This window comes from Meleagris gallopavo, chromosome 9, assembly GCF_905368555.1.
Source record: "Meleagris gallopavo chromosome 9, MGAL_WU_HG_1.1, whole genome shotgun sequence".
Taxonomy (NCBI): Eukaryota; Metazoa; Chordata; class Aves; order Galliformes; family Phasianidae; genus Meleagris; species Meleagris gallopavo.
The window spans coordinates 1318808-1336799 of NC_139412.1; the positions used below are offsets into that span (position 1 = coordinate 1318808).

At 50.7% G+C, this 17992-nt stretch overlaps 1 long non-coding RNA gene across 1 annotated transcript; it reads right to left on the reverse strand.

The window, feature by feature from the left end:
• Positions 1-5368: 5368 nt before the first annotated feature.
• On the reverse strand, positions 5369-17954 carry LOC104912124 (uncharacterized). The gene is made up of 2 exons (XR_014884966.1): positions 6532-17954; positions 5369-6090 (listed from the first exon to the last, which is right to left on the reverse strand). It is a non-coding gene; the product is annotated as an uncharacterized LOC104912124 (long non-coding RNA).
• Positions 17955-17992: the final 38 nt, after the last annotated feature.

Consider the following 17992-nt stretch of genomic DNA (forward strand, 5'->3'; position numbering starts at 1 on the left):
TTCCTGGCAGACCCCAGCCCTGGGATTGGGACCTCTGGTGCTGCCCCACAGACCCCACCCAGCCCACACTCTGCATTTTCCTCCTTGTAAAGCCATTTTGAATCATACAATCCTAGAACACTTAGGGAAAGACCACTAAAGATCATTTGTGAGGCATCTGGGATCTCTGGTGGGGCTGGAAGGGTGGGGGATGCTTTGGGATACCCCCAGCTGTGGGGCTCAGTGTTGTTATTGTACATGAGAAAGCACAGATTTGCTGTTAGGTGGTTGAAGCAAGATGCAAGAGAGGCTCAGCCACAGGAACACAGGAACAGTGCACCAGAGAGAGGTGTTATCCGAAGGGCAAGCTTTGTCCAAGATATAAATAACATGGAATAGGAAAAATGTCACATGGACTGGGACATTCGGAGAAGGAAAAGGGCTTTTCTCTAAGGAGGCTGCAGGGATATCAGAGGCAGGAGGCAGTGCCGTGCAGATCGTGGAGCTGCTGACCTCCAACTCAGGCAAAACTCTGCTCCTTGCTGAGGTCAGAAGTTGTTTTTGCTTTTTCAGCAATGCCTCAGAGCTGCAGCCTCTGTTATCCAAAAGCAGCAAGCCTGTGCTTATGGGGGAGGAGAGAAGCGAGGGTGGCTGCAGGCAGAGCTGGAGCACAAAACTGAGAGTTTTTGTGCCAACAGATGACACAAGTCAAAGAATCAAACGCAGCTGACTGGGACAGCTATGACATTTATAACAGCCTCTCTCCAGGAGCTGCTGTCACCTGGGTGCCCGCTGGGCACAGATCCTGGGCTGTGATGCTGGGCGCCAGGTTGGGTCCTGAGCATCCTGCACAGAGGGCAGAACCTGAGACTGGGAAAGTTGCTAAAGCTGCCTGGCAGAAGAGAGAAGATCTCAGCTCAACTTGCAGGACGAGCTCAGCTTAGCTCTGGACTCCAGGCTCGCCTGGCTGTTTTTCCCCGTGTTCCATTACAAGGAAGCTGAATTGAATTACTTGTGGATAAAATATGCAATAGCCAGTTTGACAATTATTTTTTAATTCAGTTAGCTGTGAGTTTTGTTGACAAGACAGGGGACACATCAAGCAGCTGAAAGAAGAAAGGCATTTCTGAATACATCCACAGCCAGAGAGCAGAGACGAGAAGCAGATGTTGGAGGCAGCTGTGTCAAGAAAATACTGAGTGGGCCAGAAAAGAGATGTTAACAAAATAACAGCACCTCTGCTGACGGCAGCTGGGTTTCAGGGCCAGGGATACCACCATCCTGGGGGTGGGGGTAGCCATGCACAGGACACTGAGCAGGTGATGCTCTAGTGATGGCCTCATGTGAGTTTTACTGTGACTACAAACCTCAGCATCCACTCTGCATTACTTGCACACAAAGGTTCAAGCAACCCCACTCTGCCAGAGCTCTTCCCCCCTCCATGGGCTGTTCCCATTGCAGCCTGCTTGGATTTTCATTAGGAGTAGAGAAGGGAATGCACAAACAGTGCAGTGCTGGCAGTGGGAGATGGTGGAGGGTCCCAAGGTGGAAGGGAGCCATGGGGATGGGAGAGAGGAGATGCACAACTCCACCCCACAATGCCCTGCAGGCACTGCGTGTCAGCATCACACCAGGGCAGGATTGAAAGTTATGGTCTGGAAGGAAATGAAAATGAACACACTTTGTTTGGTTGAGCACAGGTTTGTTCACACAGAAGGAAGTAATGTCTTCCTTGGGGCAAAGAAAGCTCAGGGTGAGACAAACAACACAGTGGTCATTTGGGTGTCTTTGGAGAGTGGGGAGAGTGTCACAGACAGACCTTCATTGGTTTGTTCTGCTATGAATTTCCAAATACATACCACCAAATGGCATAGGTCAACTCTTTGAAAGGGGAGATAACAGCAGGACAAAGGGAAATGATTTTAAGCTGGGGGAGGGCAGATTGAGGTTGGATGTCAGGGGGCAGTTCTTTGCTACGAGAGTGGTGAGGTGCTGGAACAGCTGCCCAGAGAGGCTGTGGATCCCCGTCCATCCCTGGAGGTGTTCAAGGCCAGGTTGGATGGGGCCCTGGGCAGCCTGGGCTGCTGTGAAATGTGGAGGTTGGTGGCCCTGCATGTGGCAGGGGGTTGGAGCTTCGTGATCCTTGAGGTCCCTTCCAACCCGAGCCACTCTATGATTCTATGAGTCTATGATATGGCAAGGTGGGGTCTGTTCAGGTCTGATCCAAACCACCAAGCAGCAACCAATCCTGGAGTGGTCTCCACTGTGCCATGCGTGACAATTCCTTACAGAGCCCCAAAATGAGACCTCTGCGACACTGCAGCCAGAGTTCTGGCAATCAAACTCACCATGAAACTCTTTGTCCCACTCAAGGCAGTACAAAACTCAAGCCAGGGTCCAGGTTACACAACTGCTTGCCATGGGGGTGGATCCTCCCTGACACAAATGTAGAAGAAGCCACATTTCATTGTCTGCAATAATTCTCCAAGGAGAGAAACGCCAGCAATGAAAATACTTTGGCATCCAACCAACTATTCCAAATATTCAACAGTGACCTTGAGAATTAGAGGAGGATCCATTTAAAGTTTAAGGAAAAAAAAAAGAGAAGCAACACAACAGAACACAAAGGACAAAAAGACGTTTCCTGGCAGAATGTGGTGCTGCGCGTGTTGACTCTGAAATGCTTTATCCCAGATAAGCTCTGCACACAATGAGAACAGGTTTAAATGTAAAAGAAAGGGAAACAAGCTTGACTCTTTGCCTTAAAATCATTTTGTGACACCTCATATGTGTGACAATTAATTAAATTTCCCAATTACTTCATTCCATAGCACTGAGCTGCTGCTCGGAGCAAGGAGAGCGCCGGGTCCTGCGCTGCTGCTGGGTGGAGTTTGGATTCATGAGATGCAACGCTTCCATGCACAGATGTGCTGCTGCAGCACTGCAGCTCCTCTCCCTGCAACCTCCAGGTGTTGTGCTGTGTCTCAAGCACGGGTTTTGTGGTCCAACAGACAGGAAGAGGTGCTTTTCTGGTGGAGAGACCCTATTTGTCCCTACAGCCCCAACGGGTGCCGTGGGATGCTGAGATGCTCCGTGCCTCCTTTTTCCCATACAATGCCCCATTGCCCCATGTCTCCCAGCGGACGTGAATCCACACAGCAGCTGCAGGGAAGTGGCACACAGATGTGCTTTGGGTCAAACTGCAGAGAAATGAGGTTCCTGGGAGAGCTCAGAGCAGGGGGAGATGACAGAGGCCAGCCAGAGATAATGGGGCCCTCTGTGCTTTAACCTCTGTTAGAGCTTATCTGCTTTTTTATGGCCTATGAACTGATTACTCATGTCCTAGAAGCACGGACATCAGAAACACAGCCACAAGCATCCTGGCTCTGCCAGCACAGGGCTGCTCAGCTCAGCCTATGCACGCAGCCCTGGCCATGGCTGTTCCCATTCAGCAGACCTTCCCTGGTTCCCAAGAGGGGCTCCTACCCCGGTTATCAGAGGCATTTAGGAAATGCCAAAACACTTCCAGACTCCCAGCCCCAAGCCACAAACAAAGATAAACCAAATAGCTCAAATCGTGGTGCGTCTTCCTCTACCTGTCCTCACGCACTATGGCATTTCTGCTCCATCTGCAGGAGCTCCAGCAGGATCAGTGTTATCCTCACTGCTACTGCAGCACAGCATCACCCTTCTTCCTATGGACAGCATAAACGTGCTTTTATTTCTCCACCTCCCCCAGACTGTATGGAAAATAATCCCAGGCATGAAGCAGAGAGCGGCTCAGCCACAACCTCTATAACCAGCCAAGCTGTAAATCTCAATGCTCATTTCTCTGCAATACGTGTTGTTTTTTAACTCGTTGGGCGTGGTACACGGTTCACATTGTCAGTAATGTGCCTTGAAAACAAAGGCTGTTGGGCTCCTTTGGGAGCTGCTTCCCAGCTGGAGCAAATGGGGCACCAAGACCCAACTAGCCATTAAATGGTTAATAAGTATTTTCTGAGATGTTAGTTGATTTTTCCTTCTAACCTCAGCTTTGGCATCTGGCATCGCTCCACCCAAAGAAGGGCAAGGATGTGGGGGTCAGAAGAACGGGATGGGGACAGGACCTGTCCAGGCAGCCCACAGCTGCCCAACATCTCTGTTAGCAATGACGAAGGGAACAGAGGACTGAAATTACACAGCACAGGCAAAGTAAACACCTACCTTGAAAATTAAACGATTAAATTTAAAAAGTGTCTTTGATCAGAATAAAGTAAGTGATCCTCTTTGGGTGTGGGGAGCATGGGGGGCTGCCATAGGGGCTGCACAGCACCCCAGGGGGATGGCAAAGCTGCTCTGTAAGAAGTGCCAAACACTTTCACTCGGTGCCCAGAAGATAGAGCACATGTTGAGGATTGCACAAACACTAGGGAAGTCACACGAGGTTATGTTAATCGCTTACATGTGCCTATTATTAGCTGAAAAAGCTGAAAGGAAGGGAGAGACTGAACAAGGCAAGGTTTCATTTTGTGCTTTTCAACAAAACGAGCAAAGATATTCTTTAAATTCCAACATGAGCACGTGATCGTGCTCGATGCCAACCTGCTGATGGGAGAATGGGAGAAGGATGTTGTTCCCTCTCCGGGCTTGGGCTCTCCTTCCCTCCCCAGCACCAGCAGTGGACCTGCTCCCACCTGCACTGTGACTGCATGGCTGAGCTGTGTGTCCCAGGGCTGTGGACGGGGCGAGGGCAGCTCTCAGGAAGCCTGCAGGAAGACCTCGAGTGCTGCACCCAGAGCTGCCCATTGTCCCACTGAACCTGCAGGGCTCCAGCGTGGCTCCGACTGCGCTCATATGGAGCAATCCTGCAATGCCATCACTGAGATGGGCCCCACAGCACGTCCCCGTCACTGGGCACAACCCCCCCGTGCCAGCACAGGGATGGCAGTGGTGTCCTGAGATCACACCAACACTGAGCATAACGCTGCTCCCCCAGCACCCAGCTCTGCACCAGCTGTGGCCGGAGCTGTGCTCACTTCGAGCTATCCCAGCAACTTAGCCCTTATGACAAATCCATCACCCAGAAAGCAAACAGCATTTGGCATGAGCTGCAGCTGCGTGGTCGGCTGTGGGAAGCATTTTCCAGGTCTGCCCAAACATTTGTGTTTCTGCTCTCTTGCACGTTTCCATCCGCCTTCCAGTCACCCTGTGAAAATATGAATTCCTTTTCTAAGCAGATAATTAACTAACCCTGAGCAGCTGCAAGGAATCAAGCATGGCAACAGACACTCAACCCAGCAGTGCTTACAGCCAGATGAATAACATTACTGCTTCCTACCAAAGCCTTTCCTCAACATTGAGCTAAAAAAAAAACTCAGGCAAATGAAAATAAATCAGGCAGTGTCCGTTTGCTCTTTTCCTATATGGTTTTATTGTGCAGTGTAACTTGACAGAGCAGAGCCAGGTGATGGCTGAGGCCATGATGGGAGCCTGATTTGATGCCCAGGACCCAATGGGGTTTGGACTTCACCTCGTGATCCATCAGGACTTCATTCTGTGTTGCTACAGCATGCACTGTCCTGCGTGTGCCCTATAGCCAGGGCCCAAAAATGGGCAGAGAGGTCCAGGTGAGCTCCTTTGCTCTAGCTGCATCTCCTCTGCTCTGACACACAGAGAGCTGAGGCAGTGGCCACCCCAGCCAGGTAGCAGGCAGTGCACAGATTAATTATTGTTAGTATGGAAAACCTACGTGTCAGAGATGAGTCTGAGCCACCCACAGGCACTGCTGTGCCTATTGCTGTGCTGAAGCCCCAGCCTGTGCCTCACACCTTGCTGTGCAGTTCCATTAGAGGTCCACGTGAGATAGAGGCAGCCTGGGGATGCTTGCAGCATTCTACAGTCATCTCAGGGCCATAAAGCAATGATGAGTGTCCTCCAAGCTTACAGCATTGCACACCACGCTCAGGCTAAGTCTCTAATTCTTATTATTTCTACCTGCCTGCTCTTGGCTCCAGCTGCCTTTCCAGAAGCCCAGTTTGCTCAGCTTTAGGAAAAATCTCTCTCAGCTTTCCACCAGGTTCACAGAGAGGCAGCAGCTCAGCCCAACAGCCAGCAGCTTAATTGGCTCCCCTGAAAAATGGAAAAAAATATAATTGTCCCGACCTAACAGAGTGCCTGCCCGCTAATTAGAACCTCCCTAAAGAACTGCTCAGACAGCGGAGCAGTGCTGCTGCCCTTCTGGCAGAGCTGAGCATCCCAGTGCTGAGCTATGGGTGCTGGGGGGCTGGGAAACCCAATGGGCAGAGAAGAGCCCTGCAGCTCTCATGCCAGATCTCTGCTCTGTACAAAATCCCCCTTGTGAATGACACCTCCCTGCTGTCCGTGGCAGAGGGGCTGCCTCTATGGCACACTGCAGCTGTGGGTTATTTCCCCTCCCCCCCAGTGACCCACAGAGCTGCTGGGGGCTGACATGCTGGTGGGGGACTCCAGGGCTGTGCCAAGCTCTCTGCTTTCTCTAATATGGAGAGCCAGCAAAAAAAAGAAAAAACTGGTGAGAAGGGCTGAGTGTACCTGAAAATCCAGCCCAGCGAGTTCTCCTCTTCCCCCCTCTGTGTGCTCTGTAATGGAACGAGTTTGAATCTGGAGGTATCAAATTCACAGCAGCTTCCACGTTCAATGAGGACCAAAGAAGCAGAGCCTGAACAAGATCTCATTGATGGCACAGCCTCAATGCCTGTGTGAACGGCACGTCCGCCTCCACAAGCAGCACATTCATGGTGGCATTGGCCACCAGGTCCCCGTGCTCCACTGCAGTGCTTTGTGGATGTGCTGCGGGCTCCTTTCATCCCTGGGGTCGGGGCTATTTCGGAGCCTGGGGGCTGACACGGGGCTCGCTGTGCTCACGTCTCTGCTGAGACACCTCAGTGCTGCGGCTCACAGAGGGCTCAGAATAGACGCAGCTCAGGAAATCCTCCTGGATACATTAGCAACAAGAACCCCAAATGAATCAGAGCAGTGCTGAGTGTTCTGTGGACCTAACAAAACCCTCAGGACGTGGCAGGCAGAGCCGGGTTCCTGCCTGTCCCTAGCTGAGCAAAGCTCACACGCAGGTCACAGCCCTGGGAGCTGTGCTGAGCAGATTTCGTTGTCTTTATGTCCCTTTGATGATGGATTTTTTGTATTATCTGTGCTGGTGTGGGGCAGCAGTGCTGTTGGAGAGCCGGATGGTGATCCCTGCAGCAATCCCCGCTGCACTCGCATGGTTTCCTCCTGCTCCTTCCCTGCAAGCTGCTCCCTGGGGCAGGAGGGAGCAGACACTTTCCTTCCTTCCTGACCTCACACCTCCCTGCAGAGGGGGAATGCAGTCTGAGCACAGAGCAGCCTGCATCCCACTGCCTGTGCCACTCGGAGCGCCGTGCTTTGCTCTCTGGATGCATTTCTGCTGAGCTCCAGCCCTGGCAGGCTCTGTGCCTGCTGCTGCTCCGCCTGTGGCTCCAGCAGCAAAGGATGGTTGTTGCAAGCCCTGCCAGGAGCACAGGTGGAGGTTTTCCAGTTGAGGTGATGCCATCCTTCAGGGCCCAGCTCAGTGCTCTGGGGAGAAAAGAGATCCTGCAGCACTTTATGAACACAAACAGCTCCGGGACCAAAACAAATGGGCATTTAATGCAGCCTGTTATCAGCTAGCCCCCACATTTCAAATCTCTTTTGCTCTGTGCTATAAAGGCACATTATGATGGATAGCTTCCAAATCCCATTCTGATGTTTTCTCACCAACCATAGCCAGGAATCCGTCTGGCACTGAAGAATCCTTTGAAAGCAGGCAGTAAAAAAAGCCCCTCAGGTAGATAAACTCTTTATAAAGACTTAAGACAGTTTTTCAAGCCCTGCGACCTGCTGCTTATCATTCTGTGCACTACGCAGAGCTGCATCTCATGAGGAAAGTGCTGCTCTTCCTGGTGCAAAAATTGTGCAGACAACCAAAATAGTGCATTTCCTCACTCCTTGTGCAGTCTGGATTGACTCTACTGCTCTATTCACACCTGCCTGTGTTTAAACCATGAGATAAGAGGTAAATCCTAAGTGCCAAAGAGTGCAAAATGAAGTTTCTTTGCAAAAGCAGTTTGTGCAAACCAACAGAACGGTCCCAAAATACTGCCTGCACCCATGCAGCCATGACAGCTCTACGAAACAAGAAATTTTAAAGGGAAACCTTTACTCATTACTTACTGAAGAGCTCCCGCCGTACCTGATATTCTTTCTGCAAGGACCTGATGATGGAAATTGCAATAGCCATGGCTCACTGTGCTTTGCAGGGCTCCTAGGTCCCCTCCCAGTGATGGCTCAGTGCAGCCATGGGGGTGTGCTCAGCAAAAACATCCACAAATGTTGGAGATGTGCAGCTGGCTAATCTATACGTAGGAAAACAAATAACCCCGAGCTTTGATTGTTCAAGTTCACAGCAGAGATTACTTACCTTGGCAGATACATATTCAAGACATACGGCTTGTAATTCCTCAGCTAGTGCTAAGCAAAACCATGTGTTCTGCTAAAATAAGGGGAAAGTTTAACTCTGACATTGCAAAGACAGAGTAACTGTCATACATGTGTTCACGGCACAGCTAAACCAAGGAGGGTCACCAAGAGGAGAGCAAAGCTTCTGCAGTGGTGAGAAGCTGTGGTGCTTCCCATGGCTCCATGTTCTCCAGTGTTCCCCAAACGCAGCCAGTGCCATTTGGGCTCCTTTTCCCTTCCCTCTCTCCAGGAGGTGAGCTGCAGGGGCTGCATACCTCCCTCCTGCACAGCTTGCAGCACACAGCCAACACACAGAGAGCTCTGCTGCTCCTCAGGGCTCAGAGGATGAGGAAAGCAGAACCTCAAAGTTCACCCTCACTCCACCCTCGTGCAACCCAACCCACCCCAACCCCAGCGGTTACCCTATGCACTGGGTAAGTTTTCTCCTGTCATCAGAAGGAGAATCTCTCTCTCCTTCTCCAAACAAAGGACCACTACTAGAAACAGTTGTAGAGCTGCTGCAGACACTGCTTTCCACCCAGAAAGGCCTCTCTTCTGGCTCATTTCCCATGCCTGGTTCTTTTTTGGTGCAGCAGAAAGCTTAGGTTGAACGGCCATTTGCCAACGCAGTCCTCACTGAAAGACAGCATAGTCAGAAGAATAACTAAAATCATATTAGAAAGAAAGAGACTGGGAAGCAAAAGCCTGGGCTGGGCTCGCTCAGCTGGGGCAGCTGCAAAGCTCTTGGGCTCAGAGGTGCATCCATCAGCATGACAAATTAGCAGGAGCTGAGCCTAAGTGCGAAGAACCAACGTGATGGAAACAAAAGAAAGAAAAGAGGCAACGGTTTTCTATCCCTCACATTGCAAACAGATGTCCCAGCAGTGCTGGAGCAGGGCACCCCAGCCAAAAAGGTGAGGTCATGCTTCTCAGGGGATGGCTGGAAATCAGGCATTGATCCGAGGTGAGGCAGCGAGGGCAGCTTGAACCAACAGGCTGCAATGAGAATGGAGGAGATGAGCAACTTGAGGGCAGCTCAGAAGGAACTTGGAGATGGGAGGAGGTGGTTTGGGAAGGGAAGAAAAAAAAAAAATGAAAAGGGAAAATGCTTACAGAATAGGTATAGCAAAGACTCCACAGACTGGCAATGATTTCTGTTCAGAACAATGTTGTGGGATCAAAGCGGTGCTCAAGGAGGCTCTGCTCCTTTTCAAATGGCTCTGGAAGAGCTGCACTCAGTGAAAGTGATGGTGGTGAGCCCTCTAAATGGGGAACTTGAAGCGTAACCTCCGCTATTTAAAGACGTGTCAGCACCAGGACAAATATAGCACCCGCTGGTCATTGTGCGAGAAGTCACTGTGGGTTTGCACGAGAAAGCTCTGTCACAAGGCCACCAGAGCCCTGCTGTGGCACACAGCAATGCACAGCAGCACCCAGCACCGGGGGATGCTCAGTGCCACTCTGCTCACCCTGCTGGGATGGGGCATCTCCAAGCTGCGTGCCACGTGTGGCTGTCAGTGTGCTGCACGAGGTGGGATGACAGCCTCAAGATCCCGGGCAGATTCCATGGATTCTAAGTGCATTTTGTCTCCCTAAATAGCTCCAGTGCTTCCCTCTGGGCATGCTGCAATGCAGCACAGAGCCAGGCCCTGCAGAGGAGTTTGGAAGCTGGGCCGTTTGGAATCATGAGGTTAATAAAAGCCATTTACAAGAACTACCAAAAGTAACTGAGCAAGCCAGTGGGCTGTGAGTGCATCATTTGCTAGCTGGATTCTGTGAAAATCACTCTGGCTTTCCTTTTGCTGAACACCACACCTGCAGCCCTGACCAAGGAAGGGTATGCATTGAACCAGGAGCTGACTGATCTCAGAGGGCACCTGCAGAGATGGGTAAAGTGGCAGAGAGTGCACAGCCTGAATGGCTGTGCTGGTGTCAGCAAGTCAACAGAGAACAAGCTAAAGAAAAAAAAAAGTAATTGCTCTGTTGGTGCTGCTTTCCTCTGGGAAAACAATGTTTTTTCAAGTGTTTCTTTCCCTCTGATAACTAAGGAAGTGTTACACAAGGATTTCCATCCTTATCAGGGTGCTTCTTGGCAGGGTGGCCATTCCCAGCCATGGCCAGCTGCCTCTCACACTCCTCCTCCCAGCAGCACACACACTATAGGATAAGCAGCATTTTTTCAGTCTGTTCTCTTTTTTTTTTTTTTTTTTTTCTTTTCTTCCTGGATGCTCTTTCTTCAACCCAACAGCACCACAGGAATGCCCATGTCCTCCAAAGGACCACTGTTCCTCAGTCACTGTGCGCCCTTGATGAGATGAACTGCAAATTATTACAAAGTCATCACCCATGGAATGATGCTGAAGTGCCCTACGGCAGCCACGCTCCCAGGGCTGAATGTTCATCACCTCTGAATGCGCATCCCATGCGGTGCTGTGCCCTCCAACCCCGTGCATGGCACGGTGACACCTGCATTCCCCATCCCATGGCCCGTTGGCAGCAGCAGAGCAGTGCCCGGGTGTCGCACACAGCCAGCCCACATCTCAGGCACCCCAAGGAAGCCCACCAAAACCACCTGCCGTTATCTGCTGGCAGCACGCGGCTTTGTTCTGAACCACAGCGCCGGTTATGAAGCTTGGCAAGGAGATCGTGCCAAGATGTGTGCCCCGAGCTGCCCGTATCTGCAGGAAATGGTGGTTCAGAGCTCTGTCCTTTGGGTTGGTCTGTATTGCTGCACCAACCCAAGCAGCACGCTGTGTCCTGTACCAGTGACAGGCTGCTAGGACACACCGATGTGCCCCTGGGCACCAGGTGTTTGCTCTGCAGTGGGAGCAACGCTTGGCCCATTCACTGCCTCTCTCCATGAAAAGCCGCCCCGATTCCCCTCCTGGGGACACACAGCTCACCCTTCATTCATTCCATCACCATTAGTGTGGGTACAAACAATGAGTTGTGAGCTAAAGCCACTGAGACTTGTTTGTAATATCAGGCTGAATTTCCTGCCTGAATGCTGGAGGAGTGACCTCTCCCTGCATCAGGGAAACCCCCAGATTCTCCTCTTGCACTGAATTACCATGAGATACTTCTAGATTAAGAAGAAAGGAAGTTGCCTGATGCTTATCTGGTCAAACCCAACGTTACTTTTACATTGTTTCAGCACAGATGCACAGAGCAGTTCGCGGAATTACAAGATGTAAAGATCATGGGCAAAACAGAGAAATAAGAGAGTGTTAGAAAGAGCCTGGAAAGGGCAATGGCTGCATTTTGGGGGGCAGTTTGGTGGCTCATGGGTTCCCTGGTCTCCCTGCTGTTGCTGCAGGCAGTGCAGGATGACAGAGCCCAGCACAGAGGGCTTCTGCACTCTGGGAGCTGACGTAGGACAAGACAATAAGAGATTAACCTAATTCAACAGTCCCATCTTCAGCTGGAAATGCAGTTATTTCCAAAGTGAATCCCAGGCTTTGCTTCGTTTTCACATTGGTATATGGGCAACACAGCCAGACTTTATATCAGGATCTCTCCATTTTCCTGCTCTGCTACACATAACCCTACTTGCATCAGGAACACAGCTGTTGTTTGTAGTCTCCAATAAAAGAAACCCTGAGAACACCTTTTGCTGGTAGAAAAATGCTGCAGGAAAACATTAATGTCCTGCAGTAGGGCAAAGACGTCATTTTCTCCCCTCTGAAATCACTTTGCAATCAGATAAACAAACACAGCACTACCAAAATAGCTTCCATGAGTCACAAAAATTATCAAGACTATCAAACAAGGGCATTACCACTAGAGCTTGTGGTATATTCCCCGTGATACCCATTGTGCAGAGCCTTTCAGAGCACGAACAATTAAAACCCGGACGGCTAGCCTTGAAGGCTGCTTTGTTAAGAGCTTAATTGCAATCAGATTGACACGGTGCCAAAGGGCTACCGACAATGGGCTGGTGGAGAGCAGGAGGTAAGTGCTGGTGCAACACAGATAATGCTGTTTTGGTTTGCATGACACTGTTGGGCTGTGTGTGCAGCAGCAAAGCAGCCGGCTTGTTGCAATTAGCTCTGTTAACATGCTTTGCTGGCAGTGCTTGGGGCTGAAGCACAACGCAGCAGCACTTCTCACTCAGCATTCCCTGTGCTGAGATACCCCAAAGGGTCCCCCTCTGCCATGGGTGTGAGGGAAGCCCCCAGCTATACCTAGTTGCTAGGTATCACCAAGGAAAACTGGAAATATTTAATTTCCCATCTGTTCCAGCATATTTCTAGCAAGTCCAGTGTGCAATCAGTAGGAGTGCAGAGGTCAGGCTAAGTAAGATTATTGCAGTGGAAAGATGATAAACGAAAAATACTTACCAACGTTGTAGGTTTGTAATAATCTCCACGAGGAGCAATCTCCAAAAGAGATCCTTCCCCAGTGGCAGTCAGCACTTAAATGGGGTCTAGGAGAGGTGCAGCCAGGCTTCATCCCTTCCAGTAGCACAGGAGAATTGTCTTCACCTGTGCTCCCAGGGCTGACTCATGGCTCGCCTCAGGTGGTCAATCCGAGGCTCAGGCTGTGTTCTACAGCTCCCATACACCCTCTGATAGGAGCCACGCTGCTCCGTGCTGTGATGCTGCATGTGACTTTCCAGATCTCCATGGATCGTACCCATAGAGCTCTGTTTCTGCTCTCTGTGGATGATGCAGCTGTGCAGGTGGCATTTCTGGGTCGGGGGGGTCCTGATGGGGCCGTGAGCAGTGGGACACCCAATCCTCCTTTGCAGCACAGCCCAAATTGTCCCATAGCACCGAAGTACCACTGCACACAGAGTGGGATCCCAAAGATGTGACGGGAGATCACTGTGCCACGGGATTAGGAGGGAAGCAGCCGCCCTCTAGAGGGAGCAGGATTGGGATTGATAGAAATTCCTTAAGGAAACGCGGAGAGCAGGCTTCCTCTCGGGGTCGAGCACAGCCTGTGCAGCACGGCATCCCGCACCCTCCCCGTTTGGAACAACCCCTCTAAAGCCCTGCATCAAAAAGCACCGTGTGAGGACGTTGCTAGCAATAGCAGCACTCTGCTCCCTGCCTATCGCAAACCGTGCTGCAGTACTGAAGGATTTCTGTCCATAGGCACGTGGTGGCATCGCCCCGCATCCATCCTGCAGCCCAGTGCATCCCTCGGGAGCCTCGGTGCAGCCTCACAGCGTGCATTGTTACAGCACGCTTCCTGACATTCAGCTTCTTCCTCCTATTCACGGCTGCAGAATGGTGAGCTCCTGCCCGGCTGTGCCTTCAATTGTTTGAGATCCTCCCAGCTCCATCCAAACTGGGGTTTTATCGCCAGCTCCTCGTGTCCATGCGGCACAGGGGACAAGATTTTGGCATTGCTGGTGTCCCTTGTCCAAACAGCAGCGTGCCCGTTTGTTGGAGCAGGACCCACAGCACATAGAGCTGGCAGCTGAACTGTGCAAAGAGAATCACCCAGACCCCACAGTGCAGCAGGACAGAGTCTGTGCCGGAGCTCACCCTGCAGGAGGGGCTCCCTGGGTTTTTCTCTCCCACCTGGAGCTGCTCTTGTGTGCCAAACCTCTGTTGGATGCAGCTCCTGAAGGGAGATTTCATGCGCAAGGGTTGGTGACGCCCAACTGGAAATTGCTTCGTGTAATGGGGAAAAATGAGTAATGAGCAAAATGAGTAATCTGCAAAATGAATGCATTGACAAGAAAAATGAAAGGCTCTGAAGCTACTGGGACACACTTGGAAGAGCCCCATTGAGCTACTGGGAAACACAGAGAGCAAAGAGGAAGATACCACCCAAAAGAGCTGTACTCTCCTGGCTTAGTGGGGATGCCAACAAGAAGGAAAGCAAAGGGTTATGGGGAAGATGTCTGGTTTGGGGAGACGTGCAGGCTCAGGGAAATGGTGCTGCCAGAGGTCTCTGTGTGACCCAGCCAACATTATGGATTTCGGTTTACTTTCCTTCTTCGTGGATTCCGTTTCACTTTTTTACCCAATGAAACACTTTTCAGCAGCTCGTGTTCTAATGCCTTCACTTCAAGATAATTGCACTTAATAAAGGCGGGCCCTCAGGGCTCATGAATGAAAACAGCTGCGCTTTGATAGCTCTGAGAATGAGAGAAATAAATCACAGATTAATCAGTTAATCTGACACTCCTTTGGATGGGAGCGAACCTGAGGCTTGGGGCTGAGAAGGCTGCCAGCTCCGGGCAGAGGGATCTCTGGATGCTCCAGCACTGCTCTGCCACCAGCAGCACCTGCTCCTGGAGGGCTGTGATTTGAGCAGACATTTGGAAAAGAATCATCCTGATGCTTGTTAGCAAAGCCCTGCTGGATGGGAGAGGAGCTGAGGTCCGAGCAGCAGCGAGTTAGCAGGACACAGCTCACAGACAAAGCCTTCAAACTGCAAGGAAACCCATCCCAGTGAGCACTTGCTTTTTTTCTCATCTGCCTGCAGCACTGAAAATGGTTTTCCACGTCTTTCCAAAAGCGTATTTAAAAGCAAATACACAAACAGGATGAGGCTTTGCGCTTCCATTTGATTTTTATAGCCTTCTCATGAAGCTCTTCAGAAAGGATTTCGAATGGAAACCTTGACAAACTATTAAGCATTAGTGAACACTGCAGCATTAGTGAGCTCCTGATGGCTCTGTTAGATGTGCTCAGGAATTTTCCTTCAGCAGAGGCTGTGGTTTCTGCAAAGTGACTTTTTTTTCCCCCCATGCAAATATCAGTATTAATAATTTTTTCCTTTCCTTTCCTGGGGACTATCTGAATGAAATTCTCTGTTTGAGTGGGGTTGAACCTTTTTCTTTTTTTCAATCACCCAGATGTTTCCTTTGGGGTCACCCCAGCACTAACATCATTCTGCAGGAGCTGCTGTCCTAAGGCTACTGCTTCAGAAGGGTGAGATGGTAGGAAGCTGTAAGCCTCACGGGCTGAGCAAATGGTACATCACAGGGATGTGCTGCGTGTGGGCAATGTGTTTTGACCCATCAGATTCTGAAAGCTCACAGGGCAGATATTTTGGCAGCAGAGGGTTGTCCATTTCCCCAAGCAGAATCCCGCAGTCTGGTGAAGCATCTCACGGAGGGTTCATTCTGAGCACTGCAGGTAACAGCAGGCTGGCCACAGATCCCCCCTGCAGTGAGGGCTCCCCGTGCCACACACCACTGCTGCACACTGCTGTCCCCCAACAGACCAACGCCATGCAGCATTCAGCATCCAGGTGACAACATCTGAGATGGAGAGACAGCAGAGAAAGGAAACATCCTGCCAAAGAGCAGAGGAGAAAGGGGAAAAGCAAATGTCCATATTGTTTACGTTCTTGTGGCCTTTAAATCGTAGAATCATAGAATGGCCTGGGTTGGAAGGGACCTCGAGGATCACCAAGCTCCCTGCCACAGGTGCCAACCTCCAGATCTGATATTTGTCTTTGCTTTCTGCTCCCTGGCTCCTTCTGAGAGCCAGCAGAAGTCTTGGCACATTAAAGCACCATTGACTGAAAATGGTCAGTGTGTCCAACAGCATAAGAGATAAGTATCAGTCAGCCAGAAATGCAATCTGCTGCTCACCTGGGCTCATTTATTCCCAAAGTTCAGATATTCCTGCCTGGCTCATACCAATAGAAACGTATGCCACAGCCATGGACCACTGACACAACAGAACCAGAAGCACGAGAGAAAGCAAAATATCAGCTGGGTTCCTGTGCACATGCAGAAAGTCAGAGGAGTGCAAACACGGGGTAAAACTTCAGCTTCAAGATGCTACGCCAGCTCAGCAGCCACAGTTTCCAACAAGATAACAGTCCTGTCTGCCTTGTTTTCCAAAATAACTGGGGATTATTGGTGCGCTGCCAATGCTGTAAGGAGAGCTCGCCCTATCCCCAGCCTGAGCCCAACGCCATGGGACCGGGGTGGGGACAGCAGTGGAGCGGCGTGGAGAAGGGAGATGAAGAGCCATGCAGTCTGCTCATTGTTTTTCCACGTTAAAGAAAAACACTTCCCTGTAACTGTAACCAAGCAGAGAGGCAGCCACCTCCGTCCTTCATGTTTGGCAAATAGACCTATGCTGAGTGAGGGCACTTTGTTGGGAGTGTTTGTACTTGGTTCATTTAAAAAGATACATCCAGATTACACGGACAGCACAGCGTTTGGTCTGTTTGCTCTGGTGTGGCAGAGAGGCTGAAGGCGTGCATTGCTCTGTGATGGGGATGGGGGCAGGAATGCATGGCTCTGGGGGCATTATTTTTCTCTTCACATTCCAGAAGGGAATTTTTATCGTCGTTATTTTTAATGATCTCTTGAGGCTGAAGAGAAGCACTGTGGGTCAGCCTAGAGGTGCAACTGCCTGGCTCCTCATTTGGGCTGCAGCTGGCAGGAAAAGGTGCTCCTTTTTTCATGAAAGAAACCCCAAACCCACAAAAGCAAGCAAAAGGGAGGTGACTGGAGCACCTGCTAGCTAAAGATGCTGTTAAATCCAATGGCAACTCTGGGGGGAGAGCAGGTTGGAATCACTGCAGTGGGCAGAAGGACAGAAATACCGACCCCCGTCTCCTGTTAAGTGAGAGGTAACATTATTAGGAGGAGTCCCTGAGAGCCCTTGAAGTTCACAACAGCTGAACTTCAACCTTTTGTTAGGTGTGTTTAATTAAACCGGTACCCCTAGAAAGCAAACACCCCAGGCAGGTACAATTCCACTCACTTCAATTCCACCAGCATCCACGTCGGCACAATGGCCACGTTTTGGCCAAATACTGCACCAAGCACAAAGGTTTTGTTTCATGGTTTATCCTGCGTTTATCCGAGGGTATTCTGGCACTCTTTCAGCTTCAGCAGAACTACAGCAAGCCTAATGGCTCTGCCCAGGACTGGTCCCTCAATCCACAAAGGGTTTCAATGTGCTCATTCTGCATCACGGCCCAGCACACCCAGCCTCAAACCATCCAAACCACACTTCTTCCCCTAAACAGAGGGATTTCAAACGCAGACGTGTTGTTTAATCAGTCCCCACTGAGAGCACTCACACCCACATAAGAATGGGTTCCAGGGGCTGCAAAACTGCTGCATTATACCCGAGCAATCAGGCTTGCCCTGAAAGCAGGAAAATGCCCACAAGCCATAAAAGGCCGAAGCTGACTGCTGCTCAAAGTTGCCATTAGTTTTAGGAAGGATGGGGGAAAGTTGGCAATACTTGAATCAGAAGGGGAAGGCACAGCCCAGCCTGCTCCTCCAAGGGGCACCCGCTGCCAGCCCAGCACACAGCCTGCTCACACTGGTGGGCTCTGCACCCCAACCCCCCCAGCCCCCCCAGCCACCCTTACATTCACAGTGACGCACAGCGATGGCTGATGCCTTCGGCCTCCCTTTGCAATACAGCCAGATCATCTCTCATCTCATCCAAAAAAAAAAAAAAAAAAAAAAAAAGAAGGAAAAATGAAGGAAAAATGCCCCTTTGACCACGAGGGGTAGGAAACATCTGCACCTTCAGCGTTTTCAGCTGAAATCCACGCTCGCCTTTTACGGTCTCTGCAG